The sequence below is a fragment of the Urocitellus parryii genome, chromosome 3 (genome assembly GCF_045843805.1).
Source record: "Urocitellus parryii isolate mUroPar1 chromosome 3, mUroPar1.hap1, whole genome shotgun sequence".
Lineage (NCBI taxonomy): Eukaryota > Metazoa > Chordata > Mammalia > Rodentia > Sciuridae > Urocitellus > Urocitellus parryii.
Window position 1 is genome coordinate 171,430,319 of NC_135533.1, and position 18,020 is coordinate 171,448,338.

Genomic DNA, 18,020 nt, shown 5'->3' on the forward strand with positions numbered 1-18,020 from the left:
GTCAGCTTAGAGTGAATATTGTACCACTTCCTGTAAAATGTAGAAACCTTGTAACCATATAAATCCATCCTGTTACTTCTTGACCTTTATGTTATAGTTGTCCTGGGTATTGAATTTATGTGCATCAAAACCCCCAGCAGATGATGGTCTCATTTTTACTTTAAATAGTCACACATACTTTAGAATGCTTGGGAGTAGGAAAGGTCGTCTGTTATATTTAACCAGCTATTTACCATTTCTGTTGTCCTTCCTTCCCGCTTGAAGATTCAAGTTTCCCTCTGTTAGCATTTGCTTTTGGCTTGAAGGACTTTCTTCAGCATTTTCTTATACAGTAGGTCTACGGGTGACAAATTCTTTTAGTTTCCTTTCAGCTGTGAATGTCTTAATTTTGCCTTTATCACTGAAGGATAGTTCACTGGACATGCAATTTGGGGAGAGATTTCATTAAAGAAATGCCACTATCTTTTAGTCTCCATAGTTTCTTAAGAGAAACTTGTGATTCTTCAAATTATTGTTTCCCTATATATAAAAATGATCTTTATTCTCCACATTTTCTCTAGCATTTATTATTATGTTCTTGATGAATGCCATTCTGAGTGGTGTGAGATGAAATATCAGTGTAGGTTTTTTTTTTTTTTTTGGTGGTGCTGGGGATTGAACTCAGGGCTTTGTGCATATGAGGCAAGTACTCTACTAATTGAGCTAGATCCCCAGCCCCATCAGTGTGGTTTTGTTTTGTATTTCCCTGATTGTTAATGATGTCGAACATTTTTTTCATGTATTTGTTGGCTGTTTGTATTTCTTCTTTTAAGAAGTGTCTGTTTAATTCATTTGACCATTTATTAATTGGGTTATTTGTTTTTTTGGTGTTCTTTATATATTTACTTATATTTATATATATGTTTGAGTTCTTTATGTATCCTAAATATTAATCCTTTGTCAGAAGTGTAGCTAGCAAAGATTTTCTCCTATTCTGTAGGTTCTCTCTTCACATTCCCAATTGTTTCCTTTGCTGTGCAGAAGCTTTTTAATTTGATGCCCTCCCATTTATTAACTCTTCACATTATTTCCTGAGCTTTTAGGGGTCCTATTGAGGAAGTCGTTGCCTGTGTCTGTATACTGGAGTGTTGACCCTATGTTTTCTTCTAGGAGTTGCATAGTGTCTGGTCTAATTCCTAAGTCTTTGGTCCATTTTGAGTTGACTTTTGTGCAGGGTGAGAGGTAAGGATCTAATTTCATTCTTCTACATATGGATAACTAGTATACTGAAGCACTATTTATTGAAAATGGCTGTCTTTTCTCCAACACATATTATTGGAGTCTTTGTCAAAGATCAGATGGCTGCAGATGTGGGTTTGTCTCTGTGTCTTCTATTCTGCACCATTGGTCTGTGTGTCTGTTTTTATTCCAGTACCATGCAGTCTATTTCTGGTGTGCTTTATTCCAAGGGTGTCATTCTTTATTGGTCCATATTGAAAGCCTGGAGTGTTACCAGGATTTATTTATTTCTCCAGCACTGGGAGACTGATAATAGTTTTAATAAGCTTTTCTGCCTCCCCTCCCCCACTTCTTTTCTTCCAGTATCAGGAATTGAACCTAGGGCTTCATGCATGCTAGGCAGATGCACTACCCTCAGCTACACCCTCAGCCTTTTCTGCCTTCTGATAGCTGTTTTCTCTTGAGCTTTCCTGCCTCTCTACCCAGGATACTTACCCAGGTTAAGTTTCAAACCCCAGAGAAAAGAGAATTGGCTCAGACTCTCAAGTTATCCTCTCTCTGCATTTCTTTTTTTAAGAGGATCTTGGACCCTGGCTTCCTGTTTGTCTGGGTAGTTCTGAACTACGATTTCCACCTCCCCAGTCTCTGTAGCCCTACAACCATGCTGAAAGCTGTGTTCATCTTTCGAGTTATCTAATTCCTCAAGAGGGAGAGCAATGCAGAATGTCGGGCTCACCTCAGGGTGTTTCCATTCTTTGTGGAGACTTGGCCTCTCCACTCCTGGCTGCTGCCTTGGTAGGTGTGTAATTCCTCTAAACAAATACTATTTGTACATGATCTCGCTTTTAAAATCGTTCTCCTCTGTAGTGTTTCTGTGCTATAACCCACTTTGTCATTGCAGGGAACAAAATTCAGGGATAGATTTAATCTTTGTACGAGGCAGCTAAATCTGAGAGCTCTGAAGCCAAGTGAAATGTGGAGCTTATTTCCTTTGCTCTGGAGGACCTCCAGGATTCTGTGTGAAGACTAGGGGGCATGAGGATATGTAAAATCTGACAGTAAAGTGAGTAGAGCTGTACAAATGTTTTGGAACACACCAAGGTTTTGGAGCATCGATATGTTGCTGTGCAGTGGTGGCTTTGGTCTCTTCTCTGGAGTTCAGGTGTTTGGTACTGGGTACTTGCTGGGTTAGGTTCCTTTATGCATGCTTCTTGGGATAAACTCTTTCTGGGAATGAACTGTTACATTTATCAACTTCAGAAATTATTCATTTTTCCACTTTGCAGTTACTTCATTTGACCCTGGAGTTGTTGACTTGGGGACACACACAAAGAAAAAAAAATAATGAAGAAAAGAGACATTTTTAGTCTTTTTGACAGATTAAAATTGTGGGTTTTTAGTGATCCTCAGGAGACTGGAGGAGTTTTTTGTAAGGGGACAAAACAAAGCCAAATCAGGAGGTGGCATCTGCCTAGGACCTTTTGTTATCTCCCCATTCCTTCTCAGCCAGCTCAACAGGGTTGTTTTTCTGAATCACCTAAGCTCAGATGCAATGAAATTAGTTTGCATCCTCTGGTCTGAATTTGTTCCAGTAAGTCTTTGGAGGATCATTTTTTTAAATTTCAGTTTAAAATTTAAATGGTGGTGGTGTGGGGGAGGGTTGTGCAGGGGTGCAGCTCAGTGGTATAGCATGCGTTTAGCATGTGTGAGGCCCTGGTTTAATCCCTGGCATCAACTGAGTAAACAAACAAAATTTATGTGATTAGGTGATACAGTGTGATTTTTTTTCCTGTTTTCTGCCTTGTAGTTCTGATACCAGAGTCTGTAGAATCATGGACTTTCAGAACTGTTAGGATACAAAGAAATTTTATTCATTTTCTGGTTTTATAAATTAGAAGACTGAGGCCATTTATTCAAAGATCTACACCTCAAGTCTGAATATATCTCCAGTTTAGTTTCCTTAGCAGGATGGTGTAGGAGAGAACTGGGTTCAAATCCTAGCTCTTCCGCTTAATTAACTGGGTTTGATCATTTTTGGGAAGGGAATCTAAGCTCTCAAGTTTTAATTTCATCGCCTGTTATGATTGAAATATTACCTGCCTTGCAATGAGAATTAGAAAAAATGTATTTAAATCACTGAGCCTAAATGTATTTAAATCACCCCATCATGGAAGGGTGCTCAATGATTGAACAACTATTTACTGACCCTGGCCAGACGCTCTGTGGGAAGCATGGGTCCTATCTTTGAGGAGGTGGCCTCAGTCTAGCAATGATCTCTTTAGCAAATTCCCAAGGATTCTAGGCTTTTATTTCAAGTCCTTTTATTTCACATATGAAATTTAGACCTCAAAGCCAGAACCCAGAGACCCTCCTCCTGGACTCTTTCTCCTGCAACTGCATCTGTCTCTTTGTTGCTGTCAGCACCTCCACCATCTTCCCAAGGTGTTCCTGGTGTAGCATCCCTGCTGTGTGAACTGGGTAGTGCAGACTCACTTTCACCAAGGAGGGATGGAGATGAGTCTGGGTTTTCCTCTCTGGATGCAGACACACCAGAGCCAAGTTGATACCCCAACATAGCACCCAGCTTCCAGTCTCACCATTAGGAGCTCACATTTGTTCTCACTGAAGAATCAATCAGTTCTTTCTGGAGGCCAGTTACACCTGCAGATTTGTGTGGCATGGACACCTCCAAGGCCTTGTCTGTCAGGGCCCCAGTGTCAGAGCTACCTTTGTGCTGGGCTGAAAGAAGTATCAGAAATTAAACTGGCTCCAACCCTGGCATCCAGTACGGGGAGGTTGGATTCTCTTTCTTTTTTTGGGTCTTTTGCTCTGAGATAATGGATTCTCCTTTCTTGGTAAAGCCTGAGGGCTAGTGATTTTTCTGCAGAATCTGAAAGATTTTGTTAAGGAAATTTGAAACCTTTATGCATGCCCACTCTTTTTCTTCTTATACTGCTTTGCTCAGAAGGCAGTTACCCAGTTATAAAAATGCTAGTTTTCCCCCTGTGTATCAGTTGCCTTGGCAAGCTTTTTATATAATGCACCAAATTTACTGTTCTGGGACCCATTTTATTATATCTTATTCAGAGCAGAAAGGAAAATGTTAATCATTTGGATGCTTGCAGATTATAGAGGGCTCTTTCCCTTTCTTATCTCATAATTTCTTTTCCTCCTTTTTAACATATGATACTTCTAAATACCCCAAGATCAGTCATGGTAAAATATGCAAGTGGGAAACTCTGAAAAAGGTAAGTTTAATTTTAAGTGAAAAGAAAAGAAAGAATGAAACTATCCAACCTATTCACAATGCTGACTGTAAGTCGGCTTAATTGTGTGGGTTATTATTATTTTTTTTTTCCTTTTTTACTTTTCTCCCTGTGGCTTAACTATTTTAAGGTTATTAGTGTTTCCAGTTTCTGGTTCTAAAAACAGACATGAATTTAAAAAGTCCTATAGTTTCATTATAGGGAATTTTTTCTGGATTTCATTTCCCCTTCCTTCTATCTTGTGGGTGAAGTATTTCCTGGCATCCTCTTTGGCCTTCCCAAAAGATAAAGATCCGAGGGTGTGAAATTCTCTTTCCTGATTTGCCTTCCTTAAAATCCAAGAGAATATTTCCCAAATCTTGTAAGAATTCTTTAAGGCAATATATATTTAAACTGGTAAATTGTTATATATTTAAATTGGTAAATCGTGAGGGTTGTTGATTTCTGAAGAGGTGTGATAATTTTTGTAGATAATTTTGAAGGGCGTAGATTATGGCCTCTGAACCAGAGGCTCATGTGAGCATGTGAATAGTTTCTAAGGCAGAGTTGGGCACAGGGGATTCTGAAGGCAAACTCTGTCCGACTCTGTGGGGAACAGGTTGCAAATGTTGAGCTTCATTAGGCTTGTTATACTTACAGCTCGAGAAATGCGATAAATTTGTATGAGAGATTATTCAGGCCACATGTCACCTCCACAGTCTTACAAAATTCTTCCTATCTTGCCAAGGAATCTGGATTTGACATTTTTATTTCAAGAGTATATTATATAGGTAGATGTAGATACATCTCTTTGCCAAAGGAAAGAAATTATAAATGCTAATTTATTCAACTGAGCTGTAAACGTTTTTTCTCTGCTGCTTAATAGGACAAAATACGTAAAGATTAATTAAATGATCCAAAATTTCCAAGCTTCCTTTTAATCATGTAAGTAGAATCTGTTGCCAAGAGATATCTGGCTCTGGTAAACATGATAGATGGTGATGGGCACACATGGTGACTTGGATGGACTCCATTCTGGGTTCTGCTTGAGTGTGCTGGTCACTGGCTGTGGTTTACAAAAAAATATCTACCCTGCTAATGTTTAAGCCAGAGCTCAGCAATCAGCAGTTTCATATGATGCCTTCAGGGTGCCTGTACATGGAGAGGACCAAGGGCAATGCTCAGTGGCTGGGGCTAGGGTCTCCAGGAAATAGGTGGCTCTGATGTGATAGCTACCCAATATCTGGGTGTTGAGAAGGGTTTCTGTCTGGTGAAATCCAGTGCTATACCTTGCTTGGGTAGAGGAAAGCCTTAATCAGGCATTAGGAAGCCTACCCTTCTGGTCCTTACTCTGCCAGCTAACTGCATGTCACCACAGAGCCACCAAGGGTAAGATGGGCGCAGTGAGACTTGTTTTTATATTAAGAGCAAAGAGCTCTCTTTCAACTTACAAGTTTCTGACTTTTGGATGGTGTGAAAGCCATATGCATTCAGTAGAAACTGTACTTCAGATTTTACATTTTGATCTTTTTCCTGGGCTAGCAAGAAGTGTGATGCTAGGCAGCCGCAGTGAGCACAGCTCCCAGTCAGCCCTGGAATCATGAGGAGAAACAGTGGGTGCTGTACCAAGAACCCGTGAGCTGGGATGCTCTGGAGGTGTAGTAACTGGATCTTCAATTTATAGTGTTTTCAACTTATAATGGGTTCATTTGGACATAGTCTCATTGTAAGTTGAGGAGCCTTTTATATATAACTAATGTTATCCTTGTAGGAATGTCACCCTCTCAGGATGCTTGCAGATATTGCTAGAAGGTTTTCTTGTAGCTAAAAGGGATTTTTTCCTCTAGTTTGTTCACCCATGCATTTTCAGTGTGTCATAAAGTCCCTGGCATGTACTAGGTGGCTTTAGAAAAATTTGTTGAATGAGCAAATTGTTTCCTCAGACATTATAATTAGTAATAACGTGGTCTTGTCAAGGCCAAGACCCCCACACCCACTTTGAACATATTCCCTAATCCCATCATTCTTCTAATATCTGATTCTTTTTTATCAGCTTAGATATTTCCCTCTGTGTCTCTTCATAAGCCATTTCCTACTATTGGACAGTTTACCAGTTTACCTTGGACTGCAGATGTGGAACACAGGCATATTGATTTATGATAACACAAGGGGCTATAACAAAGTTATAGACGTATACCAATCAATTGTCTTGGAGTTTGATTGATCCTCACTAGGTGGTGTTTTTTTTTTTTTTTTTTTTTTTTTTAGTGAGGGTGAAGAGGTACTGAGGATTGAACTCAGGGGCATTCAACCACTGAGCCACATCCCCAGCCCTATTTTGTATTTTATTTAGAGACAGGGTCTTACTGACTTGCTTAGTGCCTCACTTTTGCTGAGGCTGGCTTTGAACTTGCGACCCTCCTGCCTCAGCCTCCTGAGCTACTGGTATTACAGGCGTGTGCCACCATGCCTGGCTTAGGTGATGGTTTATAGTAAAATGCAATACCGACAAGATAAATCTAACCCATTCCTATTCCCAAGGAATTGCATCTATTCAGGGAGACAGACAGACAGATGATGAATTATACTCATCACAGTGAATAGGAGTAGAAAGAGTCATACAGTGGGCTAAGGAGAGGGAAGGTGGTGGGATATGCTCAGGACAGCTCTTCTGATAATGAAACACCCAATAGGGTGTCCCATTTCTCATTCAATCTTCCTCTTAACACCACCATCTGATATTTTTCTGTTCCACCTCCAACCCCATTTCAACTCTGAGAGGACAGGAGCTTAATCTGTTAGCATTCAGTCTTGTATGCCCAGGGCCTAGATCAGCCTGGTGCAGTGTGGAACAAATGAATGATGGATGGAGCCATTAACTGGAAACCAACCCTCCATAGACTGTGGACTGCAGATGAGGTTACTGGCTAGACAATGGTGAGCACCACACAAAGGGTACAGAAGGGCAGTGCATGCCACAGTATAGCTCATCCAAGGCACAAAGCCTTGAGACACCATTGATGGATGTGTGTGTGTGTGTGTGTGTGTGTGTGTGTATTTTTTTAAAGAGAGAGAGAGAGAGAGAGAGAGAGAGAGAGAGAGAGAAAATTTTTTAATATTTATTTTTTAGTTTTTGGCGGACAAAACATCTTTGTTTGTTTGTGGTGCAGAGGATTGAACCCGGGCTGCACGCATGCCAGGCGAGCGCGCTACCACTTGAGCCACATCTCCAGCCCCATGAGCATATATTTTTAAAGGCTGCCTTGCATTTTCACTCCTCGGGCCTTCTACCCCTTTGAAAACATATCCAATAACATAGAAACGAGAAAGAATCATATTGAGTCTTCCCCATTTTCTAAAGAAACTTAGGAACATTTCATTCTTAGGGACAGAATTCTTTTTAGGATGGTGGATGGAGTCTCAATATATTGCCTAAGCTGACCTTGAACTCCTGGTCTCAAGTGATTCCCTTGCTTCAGCCTCCCAAGTAGCCGGGACTACTGATGCATGCCACCATGCCTGACATTGGGACAAAATTCTCACAGCATTGGGAAAATGAGCAATCTGGACATAACAGAGTTTTTGACATTGTAATTCCAGAAGGAATTGTCTATAAGTATCAGATCTGAATTCCTTCTCTGCACAAAGAGAAGTTGGGAATCATTGAGCATGGAAAATTTAAGGTCTCTGTTTGATTATTATATAGGTTTTTTGGTCAGTGGTTTTGTAGGCCTGCATTAGACAGGAATTGATTCTATCTAGAAGAAAAATGACGGGCTACTGAGAAAATAAAATCAAGCAGCTTTTCATGAACATTTAAAACGAACCTACTCTACCAGATCTGGATTTCTAATATCATTTTCTAACAGGGATCAGGGCTACTTGGAGAAGTGCCTGATTCTAGGACTGGGGTAAGGAACTTATAAGAACAGCCTGGAGCCAGGCAAGATGGGGCATGCCTATAATCCTGGAGGCTTGGGAGGCTGAAGCAGGAGGATGGTGAGTTCAAAACCAGCCTCGGCCATTTAGCAAGGCTCCAAGCAATTCAGCAAGACCCTGTCTGTAAATGAAATATAAAAAAGGGTTGGGGATGTGGCTCAGTGGTTAAGCACCCCTGGGTTCAATATCCCGTATGAAAAACAAAACAAAACAAAATGAAACAAAACAAAACAAAAAACAAAAGATGAGCCTGGAGGTTTTGTAGTGCCACAAAGAAGTGCTTAACAAACAATAAAAAAACTCAATGATAAATGTATGCTAGAGAGACACTGCCATCAACCTAAATAGCTCCTAATGGCTCAAGCTAGAGCAGTTGGAATGAGAAAATTTTTTTAAAAAATGGTATTAGATTATAACCTAAAGTATAAAATAAACATTCATGATAAGTATGAATGGGGGCAAGTAGGCAAATCTCTCACACAGAATTTCTAACAATTTATGTAGCTATTCTGTCCTCAAGGAGGGGGAACCTACCTCCTACTCAAGTGTTTCCAAAAAGCATGGTGTGGAAGTAGGGGAAGAGAAACTCTATAGTGAAGAAACCTTGACAACTACCATCTCAGCCAGGTGGCCAAAGTTCCTATAGCAGGTCACGCTCATGTACGCAACCTTGGTAAAGCTGCCATGAGAAAGGGACTTGGCCTCTGTGGTCCTCTTCCCCCGGACACATAGCCCTAAGCTAATTATGAGAAAAATGGCATTTGAGGAACAATTTATAAAATGACTTGAGTAGTCATCCTCAAAACTGTATTCATCAAAATAAGAGAAATGTAATAGAAGCTGTCACAGGCAAGAGGAGCCTAAGGGGACATGATGATGGAAAACATGTGGTCACCTAGGTGAGATTCTAGAGTAGAGGAAAAAAAAATACATGAGGTCAAAGCTAAGGAAATCTGAATAAAGTATTGACTTTGGTTAATAGGCTCCTGCAAGTGGATAGCAATAGGGGGAAGTGGGCCATGGAATACACTGGAACTCTGTATCATTCTTAGCAATGGTTCTAAAACCAAATTTAAAAGTATTCTCAGAGAAGAAATGTATTCAAAAGTGCCTGCTGAACCAAACTGTGAACTGTTGTTGCTTTTGAGAGGATGGAGGGGTGCTGAGTCAACATGCCAATATGTGTTCTATGGATGAAGACTGAGGGGTGTCTGAAAGAACTTAGCTCAGCAGATAAAAACTCTGTGCATGATGCTGTCAGGGATGTGGAACATTTTTTTTCCCCAAGGTCAACTGATGACTCTTTAAATAATGCAGAACTCATTCAAAATACCATTGTTGTAGGTGGGCCAAACAAAATGGACCACAGGACTTAGTGGCTAAGCCCATTTTCCAAAGTTCAAGTCAAGCCCTGTGGCAGACTCGCTATGAGAGTTTTGTACAAGTGGTTCACATTCTGAGCCTTAGTTTCCTCATCAATGAAATGAGCATCATGGGCTATTTGCATTATTGGCAGTTTCCAGGGTAAGATGACGGTGATTGTGTTTGGAAAGCTCTGAACACAGTACTTGGTACCTAGTGGCTGTTCCCCAAATGGAAGCTGTTCTTGCTGATGAGAACTTCTTTTTTCAGCATGTGAAAGGCGCTTCATGAACACAGGTTTATGATTCTTCCTCCTGGCAGTAGATGATGCCAATGGCTACTTTGGTTTGATTTCAAGGGTAACAGGACATTCTTCCACTACAAAATGTGTGTTATTGATAACTTGTTATGGTTTTGACATGAGGTCTCCCCCAAAAGCTCATGTATGATGCAAGAATGTTCAAAGGTGAAATGATCAGATCAGGACAATTATAACCTAATCAAGGGGCTGATCCATTTTAATGGATTAACTGGGTGGTAACTTTAGGCAGGTAGGGCGTGGCTGAAGGAGGTAGGTCACTGAGGGCAAGGACATGCCTTTGGGGTTTATATTTTGTCCCTGGGTCATGGAGCTCTCTATGCTTCCTGGCTGCTATGTCTTGAGCTGCTGTGTCATGATCTCCTGCTTCATCTTGGGCCCAGAGCTTTGGAGCCAGCCAACCATGGACTGAATCTCTGAAACCCTGAGCCAAAATATAACTTTTCCTCCTCTCCTCTAAGTTGTTCTTGTCAGGCATATTGGTCAGGCTTATGAGGTTTGCCATGGAGCAGTGGGGCACAGAGAGAGAGAGGGAGAAAGGAGTTCAGAGGGGAGAATGGAAGTGACCTGTTTGCTTCCCCATCTACCTGATTCTGCCTACAGAGGGCCCAGTTGCTGTTTATCTAAGAAGAGTTAGTATTTTATATTCCCTGCTTATCTAGGGCTCCACACAGTGTGCATTTACTTGCACAAATGAAATACAAGTCACAAATATTAAAACAGATTTGTATGGTAAAGATTAATCTTTACCAAAGCAGCTGGATCTCTGGAACTTGACTTTTATGAAGAGGAACACCAGCTGACCCACCAAGACTTCATTTAATGTGCTCAACTTTTTCATTGCCCTTTTTTCTGCCTCTAGGAATTATTATATCAACATTACTTACCCGGATTGAAAATCCAAGCATTTCTGGTGGCAGTCTGTGCTATAGCTAAGCAAGCTCAGTTGGGCTCAGTTTCCTATTTTGCTGTATTTTTCCTCTTTCTCCCTATCTTTCGCAGGATTTCCCTGCAAAATGGAAAGTTACATGAATGTACCAAATTTGAATAGATGTTAATTAGGTTAAAAAAATGATTCCAAGGGTAACTAAATCTAGGAAATACAAAGCGAAACCAAGTTAAGCAGCCTTCTTTACTGCAGGACTTTTCAGAGCCTTGATTTTGCTGATGTGTATTGAGTCTCTGAGAGTGGGTGTGGTATGGCGCATCTCTGAATTCCCATAAAAGCTGTTTTCGCATAGTGGCTCTGGAGCCTGGTGCTGAGGGATTAGTATTCTGAGATGTACATTTGAAACACCCCGTTCTATATTATTTTCCAATTTCTTTGCACACATCAGAGTTGCCTTTCTTGTGTCCACCGATTATCTGCCGCATAATTGACATGTTATTAAATTTTCCCTCTATTATCATTTCTCCTCACCTCGGCAATATATGTTTGTAATATTTTTAACAGTCGAAACTCTGTAGAACTTTGGGTTTTATTATAGTCACATAATCTCCTGTATGGGCATTGAGTTATTAGTAGGTTGTCAATCACCTGTGCATATTAAGGAAGCACAAGCAAATTGCTGCTGAACCCAGAGGTAGAGTAAATCACCTCAAATGATTATGCAAAAAAAATCCAATTTGGGTTCTGTAATTGCTTTCTTATGGCAGTCCCACTGTGTGGGCTAATTTTAATAGAAAAAAACTTGAAAGAATAATTCGCTTGCTGAGATATTTTCCTTCTGTTATCATAGAGCTTCTAAATATTGAGGATACAATAGTTAATCCCAAGTCATCCAGTTTTTATGGTTCAGTTTTTATATAGGATGATACCCAGTGGAAAAGTGGGCGTAATTAAGTAAATACATTCTGTTTTCCTCAAGAAAAGGAAAAATGACACAAAAGGTCATTCCCAATTTAAGTCTAAATAATGGAAGAGAGAGAGAGAGAGAGAGAGAATATCTTGCAAGAGCTGCTAAGAAGATCCCTAAACTTACGGGAATACTCTCTCTGGTGCAGTCTAAGCTGCCTATCACAAGGGCCAACTGGACATGGCATAGTGATTTAAATCAACCCTCTTTCTGCCTGTGGTTCAAGGAAATTAATTTGTACATGCTTCCGAAAGTGATATTTACCAAAAACAGAAACCATAGCACTAATGAACTCATTTGAGGTCTTTAGATCATTTTACATATTTTATTTATTAACAACACACAAACCAACAGATGTGTTTATTGTTGTAAAATGTAAACATACTGTGGATGTGATGTTCATAAATTAGTTATCAGTCATTTTTCCTAATGCTTGTCAAAATATTAATATTTGATATGTAAAAAGGTATGGGTGTCTGGCGCTGTGGCTAAAAATACAAGATATCAGATGGCATTGGACAGTAATGATTGCATTAGCTAAATCACCCCTCCAGGTGGCACTCGGCTTGGAGTGTGGTCAGACTTTTCACAGGCTCTTGAATAATGGGAAAAATGAAGGATTGAATTTTTTTAGATTCTTGGCTTTCAATCTTAGGAGGAAGCAAGAATGTAGTTATTGTATTGGTTAAATGCAGAAATTCATCAGATAGTATTTATAGGGTAACTGCTATCATAAGGAAGGGTGTAGAGCCCTGAACCTATATCTTTGAGCTGTTAAGAGATTTTATAATTCAGATGGGGAGATGAAATAAAAAGTGATGGCAAAGTCCAGTGTCAATTGAAGAATCAAAGAATGCAAAAGCAGCCTCAGGTAACTGCATCTGAAAAAGACTAGATGGCTATTTGTGATTTCTTTTGCCAAAAGAGGGGTCCAGGCTAAAAGTGTTGGGTCAGAGAAAGGCGGGTCACTGTGTGCTGAAAATATTTGGGAAGGACAAATGTGGCTGTATTGGCTACCATGGTTGAAATCACAACTTTACTTCTGAAAAGCAATCAGTGTAAGTCTTTCTCCAAATATCAACAAAGGAGGTGATAGAATATGGCAGATAAACATGGGGGCTTTTGATCAAACATAGATGGAATTTGGGACAAAGTTATCTGAGTCTCATATCCTCACTTCACTAATCATTATAATAGGTCTAGTTAAAATATAATTATAATAATTACCAATCTAGTTTCTCTGAGAATAAAATCAGGTGATATTTTTTTACATTAGGCCACTGCACACTAGGCTCTTGGTCAAGTCTTACTAAATATCACCTGCCATAATAATCATGGTAAACAACACTCATTGGTGGAATCTTATCTGGGGCCAAGAACGAAGTTTTCCGAGTAGGGAATAGAATCAGATAAAGAACTTTATTTCTCATTCTAAAACATAAAATATACTTTTTTTTTGTCATTTATGTCAACATTCCCTAGGGTGGTCCTAGTTGTTAAAGGGACCCTTAGGAGAGACAGAATTTAGAATATTCAGCTTATTAATAAACTTATCAGAAATGAACTGGCTAGTGATGGTCACATGAGATGGACATTCTGTTTCCTTTTAAGTGATAAAACAAACCCAGACAGAGGCTGCAAAAGGGCTGGCAGATGTTGTCGGTAGCTTGTTGGAGGTCAAACACCCAGTGGTTTGGGGTTGAAAGATCAGTGATGATAAGCCAGTGAGTTTTGTTCCAACCTGCCCAAGAGAATAGTAATTACCAGATATAATAACGCTTGTCAAAGACGGTTACTAAAAACCCTCTGCTGCTTCAGCATAATCAGAACGACAGAAGTTTCAGGATGATTTTCCTCGTGAGAGGCACCCACTCGGAATGCTAACTGGGTGAAGTAAAGACAGAAGGGATCTGCAGCCCCACCGAGCATTTCCTTCTAGTAAGCGCTGAGGAGAAAGAGAAGAGTAGGAGGAAGCATCTGACTTACCTGCTTCAGGGTCATGATGTGGTTCTCGGTATTGACTCCAGGCTCTTAATTCTTCTCAACTGCTGGATTTGTGAAGATGTGCTTAGAGGGATCACAGGGGAGGGAAGCCTGGCTTTTCCCTTAGAATTTTGGGGCATGGTGTCATTATACTGGGAAATATCATAGCACAAGGAAGCAAATTCCCTAAGACCCACTGCCAGTGGGTAAAAATAAAATATGTCCTCATGCAACTCCCTGGGGGGAAACCACTAAAAATAGCTTGGAGTCTTTCTTCTTTTATCCACTTTTGTTTTCTTTTGGTTGACCTCAAAATGGAACTTGAATCCAATGGCAAATGGGCCCGAGACCTAAGAGCTGGCCCTAGTGGGGTCACAATGTGTCTTTATTTTTATTTCTGCCAAACATGCCATTGCTAAGAGAAATCCAAACATTTATATCTCAATGTCTGTTGTCTGGGTGACTATGACTGAGGGCTTCTGCCTGTTTGGCGCTCTTGAAAGCTCTTTGGGACAGAACTGATAGAGTCCTCAAGGTGCACTGAGAGGCGGGTTCTGTTACTAACATGATTACCTATGTGAGAGGTGAGAAAAGCGAGCTCAGGGAGGTGAGTGTGTTTCCTGGGCCCATCCAGCTTGTAGGTAGCCCCTGCTCCAGGGTCTGTGGTCTAGGAGTCTTAGGGGCAAGGGGGATTTGGGGTAACTTTGAAATGAAGACATGGCCTACTGAGCAGGGTCTGAGCAAAATGGGCTTTTTGGAGACCAAGGGAGACATGTCCAACTCAGATGCCATGCAAGTCACTGTTGGCTGCTGTAGGATTTGCATCCTGGCCTCCTTTCTATTGTCACATGGAGGTGGTGGGGGTGGTGGGAGCAAATACGAGGCTGGCAATATCTCAGAAGCTCCTATATCAATAGGTGCCACAGAGAGGGCACCTATTAAGAGCTTGGATTCTGGAGCTACATGCACCTGGCTCCAAATGCTGATTTTATTGGCAGTGGTCACTAGTGAATAGTTCCAACACTTGATTCCTATATGAACTTGGGTAAGTTACTTCAACTTCCAAAGCCTCAGTTTTCCCCTGTAAAATATGATGATGATAAGAATACCCACGAAATAAGGTTGCTGTGAAGATTAACTTAAGAGAAAAAAAATATAAAATCTTTAGCTCTGGGCCTAAAACACAGCAAGTTTAATGATGGAGGTGGTTTCTCTTTTTTTGGAGTGGGAGGTGATACCAGGGATTGAACTCAGGGGCACTCAACCACTGAACCCCATTCCCAGCCCTATTTTGTATTTTATTTAGAGACAGGGTCTCATTGAGTTGCTCAATGCCTTGCTTTTGCTGAGGCTGGCTTTGAACTCCCGATTCTTCTGTCTCAGCCTCTGGAGCCACTGGGATTTCAAGTGTGAGCCACCGTGCCCACCCGAAGTGCTTTCTTTTGTTTTGTTGTTGATACTCAGACAAGGAGGGAATTTGAAGATGATAAATAGTGAAGCACCTTTACAAATTGTCAAAATAATAGAAGTGTTGTAGAACATACTCTTTTCCATAGCGGAGCTGTCTAGGGGATTGAGATCAAGGTGCATCGTAGAGTTCTCTTCTATCATCAGCCTGAATTCCTATTTCAGATCAGAAACCGGAAGCTGAATATCTGTTCTGCTCCAAGATTATATCTTTTGTCCCTAGCTCTCCAGTGATTTCCCTTTATCCCATGTTCTTTCAGAGTCCTGGAAACCTAACTGCTCAGCACTTCTGGAGCAGGATTGCATGTAGCTCCATACCTTACTGGGACAAGGGTTCACTACCCAGAAAGATAGGGGTGCTATGGAAGTTCTGAGATGGAGGGGATTGTCCAATGTTTGGCAAATGCTAGCTGATACGGGAGAGAGTTGGCCAAACAAGGAATGGGTGCTCTTGGTGATATTCAGTATTTAATTTTTTGTAAGATCCTGTCCTTACATATTCAGCACTTTTTTTGGTCCTTAGCTAGTCATGACTTTCCTGATCTGAAAGGCCAAGTTGTTGACACATCTCCACAGCTTGGAAACCATGTGGGAATAGGACAAAACACGGAAGGCTTGGCTATCATTCCTTTGTCTTTGATGATGCAGCACAAATGATAGTGTTTTCTTCAGGATACTCAGTGTTAAGGCCAGTGAAGCATTGGAGTTATTTCTGAAAAAAGATCAGTTAATAGGGAAACTGAAAGGGGAAAAATCAATTAATCAAATAAAACAAAAGAAACATCCCCCAAACAAAGTACCTCCACTTCCCCTCACATAAAGCTCTCAGGAAGGTCAAGGCATGGAATTTTGCCACCCTGTTACCTGATTCCAAGCTCTAGACTTACATTAGCTGAGCAGGAAGAACTGACTGTCAACCTCAGCTTGGGCACTTGGGAACAGTGTGACTTTGGGTGAGTCACCAATGCCTCTAGGTTTCGATTTCCTTAGCTCTGAATGTGACTTGATCCTTGCCTTGCTTTTTCTGCTGGATTAATAAGGTGATGGAGACCAGGATATATCTGAAGGTTCTTCCCAAGCGGTACCATACTAGTTTGAAGCTTCTGCCCCCGCTCTTTAGGGGATATGGCCACTTCCTGGAAGATATAGGTGACCTAAAAATTGTAGCACCTTCTTCTCCTCAGAGCCCATAATGTCCCTCACTCCTTGTCAATCTGCAGTGCTGTTGGGAGCAATCAGAAGCCCTGTACTCTAAGCATACCTCACTGCCTGCCCGTGCAACAAACTCTAGCTGCTGCATCTCTGTCCGTTGTCTTTGCTTGTTACTGGGGATTGAACCCAGGGGAGTTCTACCTCTGAGTTATGTCCTCAGACGTCTTTTAAAAATTTCATTTTGAGACAGGGTCTAGCTGAGTTGCCCAGGCTGGCCTTGAACTTGTGATCTGCCTGCCGAAGCCTCCAGAGTAGCTGGGATTACAGGTGTGTGCTGCTGGGCCCAACCCATCTGTTGCCTTTTGAGAGAAGTACCTCCCTACAGATGGGCAAAACTGTGGCCTGGAAGAGCAGGTGAGGAATTGCGTGCAGCTGGCATTGGAGGTGATCTTGTAAAAAGAACATTTCCCTTTAGACTTCAAAGCACTAGTTGAGTAGGCCTGGATGTGTGAAAACTGTCAACTGTGAATACAGTATATAATTGTTGTTATTAAATCAAACTGTCAAATGCTTTATTAACTTTTTTAAAAAAAAATCACACCATCCATGCTGAAGATGCACTGGCTAGTGAGTTCCCTGAGGAAGGGGCCAGGGTCCCCAGATGCCCTAGGTCTAGGTCAGTGTCTGGCTCATAGTAAGGTTTATTGGTGACTGGCTGAAGGAAAAAACAATAACCACATCAACAACAAAAAGAAGAAACATTTATTGACTATGCCAGCAATTATCAAAAGTAGATGACCACAATCAACCTCCAGTCTTGAGCAGGATTGCCTGCTCAAGGAGTGGCTAAACAAACATTTTAAAGTTTAAATTAATAACAATAGGAAGAACTTTAATTTTGTTGTAAGCAATAATATATTTAAACTCGTGTTCAAAGTGCTACCTATATGTGCATTAAATCCACATTTAAATGTTTACCTGATAAAATTTTTTAAAGTGCATATTTGTCCACGTAGCTCCTAATATCTTGGTTACATTCAAGGATCTGAGAATTATATACCTCTATCTTTTATGTGAAGACCTGAAAAGAATTCTGGGAAGACTTAGATGATATATTAATGGTTTAAGGTGTTTTGGATTAGTCTGATTTGGGGTCATCTTTTGAACTAAATCACCTTGTCTAGCACAATTATTAATGCCTCTCCTTTTCACTCCCACAGTGTCTTGGGGGAAAAACATTTTCCCCCCTAAACATTGTGTGAGAGTCAATGTGTGAGAGAATGATCATTCCCTAGAGATTCCTTGGCTGGACCTCCAGCCTGGCTTGCCCTTCTACCTCCACCCCCAGTTGTGGGTATCAGATGGCCTTCCACTCCATTAAGAGCATGTTGGATTGGTTTATGGGTTCCACCATTCAACTTTTTAAAAATTTGATTTAATTTAATTTATTTTCTTCACACAAATGGAGCACACCTTTTC

At 40.8% G+C, this 18,020-nt stretch overlaps 1 protein-coding gene across 1 annotated transcript in view; it reads left to right on the plus strand.

Moving 5' to 3' along the window:
- Cacna2d3 (calcium voltage-gated channel auxiliary subunit alpha2delta 3) overlaps positions 1-18,020 on the plus strand; it is an 882,565-nt gene that overhangs the window by 103,923 nt on the left and 760,622 nt on the right. The window lies entirely within an intron of this gene.